The sequence below is a fragment of the Phyllobates terribilis genome, unplaced genomic scaffold (genome assembly GCF_046119375.1).
Source record: "Phyllobates terribilis strain yellow unplaced genomic scaffold, ASM4611937v1 Scaffold_2__4_contigs__length_985480577, whole genome shotgun sequence".
Taxonomy (NCBI): Eukaryota; Metazoa; Chordata; class Amphibia; order Anura; family Dendrobatidae; genus Phyllobates; species Phyllobates terribilis.
The window spans coordinates 105731739-105741225 of record NW_027362762.1 but is presented as its reverse complement, the minus strand read 5'-3'; the positions used below and the strand labels follow the sequence as shown (position 1 = coordinate 105741225).

Here is a 9487-nt window from a genome sequence, read left to right as displayed (position 1 = left end):
ATTGAAATCTCTCGTCAATTTTTCTTTTCTGTCCACATCTAGGGAGGTTAGCCACAGTGCCATGGGCTTTAAACTTCTTGATGACACTGCGCACGGAAGACACAGGAACATTCAGGTCTTTGGAGATGGACTTGTAGCCTTGAGATTGCTCATGCTTCCTCACAATTTGGTTTCTCAAGTCCTCAGACAGTTCTTTGGTCTTCTTTCTTTTCTCCATGCTCAATGTGGTACACACAAGGACAGAGGACAGAGGTTGAGTCAACTTTAATCCATGTTATCTGGCTGCAAGTGTGATTTAGTTATTGCCAACACCTGTTAGGTGCCACAGGTAAGTTACAGGTGCTGTTAATTACATGAATTAGAGAAGCATCACATGATTTTTCAAACAGTGCCAATATTTTTGTCCACCCCCTTTTTTAGGTTTGGTGTGGAATTGTATCCGATTTGGCTTTAGGACAATTCTTTTTGTGTTTTTTCATTGAAGACAAATTAAATGAAGATAATAATACCAAAGAATTTGTGATTGCAATCATTTTCAGGAAGAAACTGAGTATTATCTGACAGAATTGCAGGGGTGCCAATACTTTTGGCCACCACTGTATAATTAGAGAAAATCCCATGGGCATAAATAATTAGTCTAAGTACGATCCTTGTAGATCATTAATGCATATAGTATATAACTAAGTACTCCAACAGAGAATTGTATAGCAAACAGGAGAAATAAAGGAGTATCTCTTTTTTAAAAAATATACACGTTTTTATTGAAAAAATTTATTTAAAAACCACATAGAAATAAACATGATGGACAGAATGGTGATACAATAGACATTCCGGGTACAAGCCTAAATTACCAAAAGTTTGGTCATCAGATGACCAGCAAATCTGAGATAGGGAGCAAAATAACACGAGTAGAAATTTATGTAATAGATATTTGTAGTTTATCTTTTATCTAGTTATGAAAATTGCACCCCAAATGATCCTGAGATGCTCATAAGTGAGTGACCTTACCCATTAGTCAGGGGAAGTCTGGCCTGGCCCGGAGTGCAAAAGGCTAGAAAGTGTTGCGCCCCAACGTACGTTTCGCGTGCCGCCCGCACGCTTTCTCAAGGGGAAGTGAGGAGAAGAATTACCAGCAGGACCTTAATACCATGTGACCATACCACATGGTCACCCGCTCACCAATAGGAGCAGCCGTCCGGCGCGTGCGCCGATCGCCACACCCGCGACACGCCCACCCCCGGCCATCAAGCCAATCACAGCAGGTCCGGAGTCCTGAGAATGCCCGCACCTGCCGGGACCAACATAAAGACGCCGGGAAGCGGCGCGCCCACGGGGGAGGAGAAAAGGGGCATGCGCACACTGCTCTCATGGTGAGTGTATAAGAAACAAGTGTATAGATTTTCTTCAGGGTAAAATTACTCACAGAATAAATCCAAAACATTATCAAGCCCTAAAGTCATGGCCCGCCATAAAAACAAAGAGGAAAAGAGGGCAAAAAGGAAAAAGGATAAGAAACTACAGAAAACTGCGGAAAGACATGTTGACAATATAGATACATCACATTAAGCAAAAAATATATAATTGCCAATTCAACATGCCTGCTATATAAATAACAATATATATAAATTGATACAAATGCCTATGATGTCCGTCCCGACTCATCATCCATATATCCTCCATGTAGATATCATCATGTGTACATGTATAAGTCCATAATTTACCAGAACATGTAGCCAATACCATATGAGGGTCGGTCAGAAAATGTGATATAGAGCAATAAAAGGGATCTGCAGGTAAATCAACAGAAAAAATCATAAATGGAAATAATCACGAAAAACATAAAATATTAAAATAGGTATTAAACAAAAACAAGAATAACTGGCGCATAGATATAAAGCCAAATGGTAGTGGTGGCAAATGTGTCAATTTATAAAAAGGATGAAAAACTAAGTGACTCATTGAGACCAGATGGTGCCAACGTCCCCAAAGTGACAATCCATCTGGTCTCGAATTGTGCCAGGCGTTTACCTATATCTCCTCCCCGTATACCAGTATGGATGAGATCAATTCCTCTCACCCGAAAGGATTTGGTGCTACAGTCATGGTGCATCTTGAAATGTCGGGGAATCGTTTTTAATTCCGACATGTCGGACACTGACCTGGCCGCAGCAATGTCCCTCACGTGTTCCCTCACACGTATTCTTAGTTCCCGGGACGTGAGTTCAATGTAAATTTTGGAACATCCACAAGTTGCGTAATAAATTACTTTCATACTAGTGCATGTGATATGATGTTTTATTTCAAAATGGCGGAGTCCATCCGCTGAAGAAAATGAGGAACTACGGATGACATTGCTGCAGGCCAGGCAGCGGCCGCATGGAAAAAAACCCCAAGGTAGGACCTCTACTCCCAAACAAATTTGCCACAGGAGGTGTATAGTGGCTTTTGACAAGTAAATCTTTTAGATTTCTATAACGTCTTGGTGTCATCAAGGGTGCGGTGGGAAGACTCGACTGAAGAGAGGGTACTGTCTTAAGAATGGGCCAATGTTTTTCTAATATAGCTCTCATGTTACGCCATTCATGATTATATGTTGAAATAAAACGGGTCCTCCCATCGCAACCCCGTAGTTTCTTTCATGTATAGAGGAGCGAATTGCGCTTAGCATTTTTCACCCGACTATAACCTGCCTTGAAGCACCTCTGACTGTAGCCCCTATCCTTAAACCGAGATCTCAAGTCCCTTGCCTGTTCTTCAAACCTCGCATCAGACGAGCAGATCCACCTCATCCTGAGGAACTGGCCCACCGGAACGGCTTGAATAGTCGACGCACAATGTGCAGATGATGCATGTATAAGTGCATTGACAGAGGCTTCCTGAATACATCAGTCTGCATGAATGCATCATCATCCACCTCCAATTTTATATCCAGGAAGTCCAATTTCCTCTTGTCAGCCTTATACAGTACAGACCAAAAGTTTGGACACACCTTCTCATTTAAATTTTTTTTCTGTATTTTCATGACTATGAAAATTATACATTCACACTGAAGGCATCAAAACTATGAATTAACACATGTGGAATTATATACTTAACAAAAAAGTGTGAAACAACGGAAAATATGTCTTATATTCTAGGTTCTTCAAAGTAGCCACCTTTTGCTTTGATGACAGCTTTGCACACTCTTGGCATTCTCTTGATGAGCTGCAAGAGGTAGTCACCGGAAATGGTTTTCACTTCACAGGTGTGCCCTGTCAGGTTTAATAAGTGGGATTTCTTGCCTTATAAATGGGGTTGGGACCATCAGTTGTGTTGTGCAGATGTCTGGTGGATGCACAGCTGATAGTCCTAATGAAAAGGCTGTTAGCTGCTTTTTTCTTGCCATAATACAAATTCTAAGTAAAGAAAAATGAGTGGCCATCATTACTTTAAGAAATGAAGGTGAGTCAGCCCGAAAAATTGGGCAAACTTTGAAAGTGTCCCCAAGTGCAGTTGCAAAAACCATCAAGCGCTACAAAGAAACTGGCTCACATGAGGACCGCCCCAGGAAAGGAAGACCAAGAGTCACCTCTGCTTCTGAGGATAAGTTTATCCGAGTCACCAGCCTCAGAAATCGCAGGTTAACAGCAGCTCAGATTAGAGACCAGGTCAATGCCACACAGAGTTCTAGCAGCAGACACATCTCGTCAACAACTGTTAAGAGGAGACTTTGTGCAGCAGGCCTTCATGGTAAAATAGCTGCTAGGAAACCACTGCTAAGGACAGGCAACAAGCAGAAAAGACTTGTTTTGGCTAAAGAACACAAGGAATGGACATTAGACCAGTGGAAATCTGTGCTTTGGTCTGATGAGTTCAAATTTGAGATCTTTGGTTCCAACCACGGTGTCTTTGTGCAACACAGAAAAGGTGAACGGATGGACTCTACATGCCTGGTTCCCACCGTGAAGCATGGAGGAGGAGGTGTGTGTGACGCTCTCAGCCCTGCCCTGGGAAGATGGGGTACTCTGAACCGGGTCAGATGTTGAGGGGGATGCAGCCGTGGCCTGGACCCGTCCCGTGCCCAGGGCCGTCACATTAAAAAGGATGCAAGGTAGCGGGGTGAGAACGGGTTGCTGCGAGTCCTCGATTGACGCGGACCAGTCCGGGTTGGAGCCGGTGGCCTCCTCCGCTGCTTCAGGCACCTCCGTTTCGGAGCTTGGGCGGCACCGCAGGTCCCCACCGACGGCTGCCGATTGCAGCTCAGGAGCTAGCGCTTGCTCCCAGGTGACCGCGTGGGGGACTATGTACTCCGCCATGAGGTCCAGGATAGTCTCTGTTAGCTCTGCAGCCGGGGCAGGGGTTGCACACTCACCCGCCGCGAGGTCACCCTCGACCTCTGTCTCCGAGTCGACTGGTCCTGGAACCTCTACTCCTCGGCGGCGGTCTCGGATACGCTGCAGCATCTCCTCCTTCCACGCTGCCGTGGCCGCCTCCTGGGCCTCTTTCTATCTCCTAGCGAGTCCCGGAGCTTCCAGGTGGAGAAACTCAATATCTCCCAGAGTTAACACGCCGCCGCCTTGCTCTCTGCCGGGTGAAGGGCCTGAACCGGGTTCAGTAGTTGGATGGTCTTGCACCCCAGAGGCATCCATGTCTGCCTCCGTTGACTGCCAAGCTCCGACTGACATGGCCGCACCTTGTTGCTTTTCTTCTTCCTCCTCTTTCGGGGCGGTTCCTGGGCGGAATGCTGACAGGCCCGCCTTCGTTCAGCCCATCCAGTTTGACGGGCATTACCCCGCGGACAGTCTCTGATGGAAGGGGCAGTCCACATTTTTGGCGCCAAGCGGGAGCCCAGCCCACGATGGGAGGCGTTCAAAGACAGTCTTTTTATAGCGTTATGGCGCCTGTTCTTCTTGGGCGGGTGCCATTTTAAGTGTAAAACAACAGTTCAAGGTGTAAGGCACACAGTACCCGATAGCAATGGGCACTCTTCTCCGTTGCTGCGGGCACGATATCCTGCCGACTACGCCAGTGATGTGATGCTCTCAGCCCTGCCCTGGGAAGATGGGGTACTCGGAACCGGGTCAGATGTTGAGGGGGATGCAGCCGTGGCCTGGACCCGTCCCGTGCCCAGGGCCGTCACATTAAAAAGGATGTAAGGGCTTTCAGGGTTGAGTGGTATTTGTCGACTACGCCACCTGTGGTGTCTGCTGATGAGCCACCAGCGCCGCTAGCAGTCCACTGAGGCCCGGTGTCATGGCGGCTAGAGTTCTCACTGCTCCCCACAGGCGGAGCATGGCCTCAGGGCAGGCAAGGCAGGATGAAGGGGGGTAGCAGTAGCGCGGGAGAGTACGGGCACCGCGTCGCGTGGTATGGCGCGTAATGAACAGTCCGGAGGCCATTGTGGTGAACTTTCAAGGCTTTACTCACTCAGAGATGTTAGCGGGAAGGCGACTCCCTGCTCCCTGCGGAGTCCTGCGGCCACCAGGGACGGAGGTCCGACTACCTCCGAAGAAGTCCAGTGTTTGGTAGCGACCCTGCACCAGAGTGTTCCTGCACTGCAGACTTCACCCTTTCCCGTCTGTGCGTGTGTAGATAGGCCGGGTCTCCCCCTGAGCTCCTCTCAGGTGTAGGGGTCGGGTGGCAATTCCTCTCCATCCGACGCCTGGCGGGATCCTCAGGGCCTAACCGGGCTTTCCCGTCCTGGACGTAGAGTACGAGGTCGGGAGTCGGGGGCCGGTACCCCTCTTGCAGCCGGAATCCCTCTGAATAGATCAGGTAGGCGAGGACAGGTGGCGTGCTCCGCTCCGTCTGCATCCTCCCCGGGACCCATTTGCTAGGGAGACACACTCTAAAGCTCCCGGGCCTTCTTGATCCTGGTCCTCGGCCGGGTTGAGACATTCCTTGTCTGCAACCTACCTCTCGTCCCAAAGATCGGGGTACGAGGGCTGTGTCCCATGCCAGTGCAGGCCCACACAGGATCTGCGCTCCCGGAGGGAAGTCACATTACACACAGTATTTTGACAGCACAGTGACAGCCGACAGACTAGCAAGGGCTAGACTGATGGACCACAGAAGAACCAACTAAAAAGGACAGAAGGACCAGAGAAGAACCAAGATCAAAGATGGCATTCTATTAAATATGAAATTAGAAGTGTCACTGACTAACTGTTCCTCCACCCACACCCACTAACTGGTTCCTACCACCTTGTGTTCCCCAGTCTCCCTGTAACCAGGGGAGCAGCACCTAGTGCATAATAGCTCCCTCTGGTGGAATGTGGTGTTGGATGCAAAAGGCTAGGTCACTATCATCACACTGGCCTTACCTCAGAGGAGGAACACCACACTCCATTAAAGAAGTGCAGCATTCCTGTGGCGGTCGAACCCTCAGGGGCGCCACATTTGATGGTGTGGGGGTGCTTTGCTGGTGACACTGTTGGGGATTTATTCAAAATTGAAGGCATACTGAACCAGCATGGCTACCACAGCATCTTGCAGCGGCATGCTATTCCATCCGGTTTGCGTTTAGTTGGACCATCATTTATTTTTCAACAGGACAATGACCCCAAACACACCTCCAGGCTGTGTAACGGCTATTTGACCAAGAAGGAGAGTAATGGGGTGATACGCCAGATGACCTGGCCTCCACAGTCACCAGACCTGAACCCAATCGAGATGGTTTGGGCTGAGCTGGACCGCAGAGTGAAGGCAAAAGGGCCAACAAGTGCTAAGCATCTCTGGGAACTCCTTCAAGATTGTTGGAAGACCATTTCCGGTGACTACCTCTTGAAGCTCAACAAGAGAATGCCAAGAGTGTGCAAAGCAGTCATCAAAGCAAAAGGTGGCTACTTTGAAGAACCTAGAATATAAGACATATTTTCAGTTGTTTCACACTTTTTTGTTAAGTATATAATTCCACATGTGTTAATTCATAGTTTTGATGCCTTCAGTGTGAATGTACAATTTTCATAGTCATGAAAATACAGAAAAATCTTTAAATGAGAAGGTGTGTCCAAACTTTTGGTCTGTACTGTATGTTAATTTGATGTTGAATGAATTAACATTAAGATGACCCATGAACTGGTCGAGCTGCTCCACTGTGCCCTTCCAAAGAAAAAATAAATCATCAATATATCTGTACCAGCACTGGATGGGTTCCATGGCATGTGCACCCTCGTCGCCAAAAAGCGTCCTCTCTCAAAAACTGAGGAAGAGGTTAGCATACGAAGGCACACATGCCGCACCCATCGCAGTGCCGCGCGTCTGTAAATAAAATAAATTTTTGAAAACAAAAAAATTATGAGTAAGGACAAAGTGGAGCAGCTCAAGTATGAGCTCACAGGTCGCGCCATCCCAGCTACTGCCCTGCAGGAAGAAGCGGACCGCCCTCATCCGATCTTCATGTTCAATGCAGGTATAAAGGGACTCTACATCTGTGGTCACAAGTAGGACATGTGGTTCCACAAAGACCCCATCTACCCTCCTCAGCATATCCGTCGTATCTTGTATGTACGACGGAAGCGTCTCGACTAGGTTTTAAATAAAAGTCTATGAAGGTACAGACAGGATGACGATTGGACGTCCAGGAGGGCAGACGGGATCCTTGTGGATTTTGGGGAGTAGATATAGGGTGGGGATTCTAGGGAACCTGACCGTGAGACCTTCCAAAATCCTTTTATCAATAATGCCCCTTTCACAAGCAGATATCAATATTTGCTGTAACTGATCCAAGAAGGAGGAAGCAGGACTAGAGGATAATTTCCTATAGGTCTTTCGATCCCTCAATTGTCTAAAGACCTCTTTCTCGTAACTTTCGATTGGCCAGATCACGATGTTTCCCCCCTTGTCCGCTGCCTTAATTACTACATTGGTAAGAGATTGTATTTGTTCAAGTGCACGTCTCTGTTGATGAGTCAAATTATCAAATTTTCGCCTAGTGGAGAGTTTTTTAAAATCATCCATCACCAGACGAGTGAAAATCTCCACAGCAGGGCTTAAGGACAAGGGAGGAAACCTTGTAGATCTAAGCAAAATCGTCTGGGGAAACGTACCTTGGTTCTCTGGTAATTGTTCTCTCAATAAGTCCTCCAGAGCCTGCAAAGCCTCCCTCTCAGTATCAGTCACAAGGTTGCTGGAGCTGGAATCACGATTATGAAGCTTTTTTCAAGATTAATTTACGTGAAAAGATGTATAAATCCTTTACGGCTACAAAAAAAATAAAAGAATTAGTCGGTGCAAACGTGAGTCCCCTAGAAAGCACATCGATTTGTACATCAGTCAACTTATGAGTTGAGAGATTAATTACCTGCAATGCGTTTTTAGGGCCTTTCTTATTATAAGTCTTGGCGGCTTGTCGGGTATTGACTCTTTTAGGATTTTTACTCAATGAGTCATCTCTGTCAGCAGAACCACCAGGAGTAGATGGGGGTTCGTCCCCTGAGATTGAGGATCTGATGGAGGTCGACCTAGATCTAGATATAGAGTTATTGCGAAAACGAGGGCGTGAGCGATCATTAGTGCTCTTCCATTTGAATGACCACTACGTAGATCATTAAGGTCTCGCTGAAACTTTTTGGTTTTCACTGACTGTGCTTCATTCGCCCATTTTTTAACATCTTTTTCAATGTCCTAATTGAATTTGTTCAATGCCTCACCAGATAATTCCTTTTTTATAATCAATTGGAGTTCCTCAATCTCTAATTCCATTGTAACCAGGGATTTACGATTAAATTCGCTCAGGAGTTCTAAAAAACTCCTAGAGCATGTATTGGAATATTCCTCCCAAGTGTTCTTAAATGAATCATCACTTATGTCAAAAGATGGAAAGACCTGCACACGGAGTCCTCTTGGTATTATGCCTGCCTGCAAGTACTTTTCCAGAAAGCCCTATTCCACCAAGTTTTTGTCCTTTTTCTTAACAGATCCTTATATTTGATGACCAAACTTTTGGTCATTTAGGCTTGTACCCGGAATGTCTATTGTATCACCATTCTGTCCATCATGTTTATTTCTATGTGGTTTTTAAATCAATTTTTTCAATAAAAACGTGTATATTTTTTAAAAAAAGAGATACTCCTTTATTTTTCCTCTCATATATATTGCTAAACAGCTTTTGCAGGGTCATTGTAGCACCCTGCCAGTACTGTCAGCTATGCCCACTCTATTCATTAACTGGGTATTAATCAGTGATGCAGCACAGAGGCCAAAGGTAACCCTGAAGGAGCTGCAGAGTTCCCAAGCAGAGACTGGAGTATCTGTCTATACGACCATAATAAGCAGTACATTCCATAGAGGTGGCCTTTATGGAAAAGTGGGCTGAAAAAAATTGTAAGGCTCATTTTGAGTTTGGCAAAAGATATGTGATAGACTCCCCAAATGTATGGACGATGGTACTGTGGTCAGATGAGACGAAAATTTAACTTTTTGGCCACCAAGATTAAAGCTATATCTGGTGCTAAACCAGCACAGCTCATCACCCCAAGAACACCATTCCCACCGTGAAACATGGTGG

General features: G+C 46.3%; 1 long non-coding RNA gene across 1 annotated transcript; it reads right to left on the bottom strand.

Moving 5' to 3' along the window:
• Positions 1–751: 751 nt before the first annotated feature.
• LOC141249899 (uncharacterized) lies at positions 752–8183 on the bottom strand. The gene is made up of 2 exons (XR_012312406.1): positions 8028–8183; positions 752–1787 (listed from the first exon to the last, which is right to left on the bottom strand). It is a non-coding gene; the product is annotated as an uncharacterized lncRNA (long non-coding RNA).
• Between the last annotated feature and the right edge of the window lie 1304 nt (positions 8184–9487).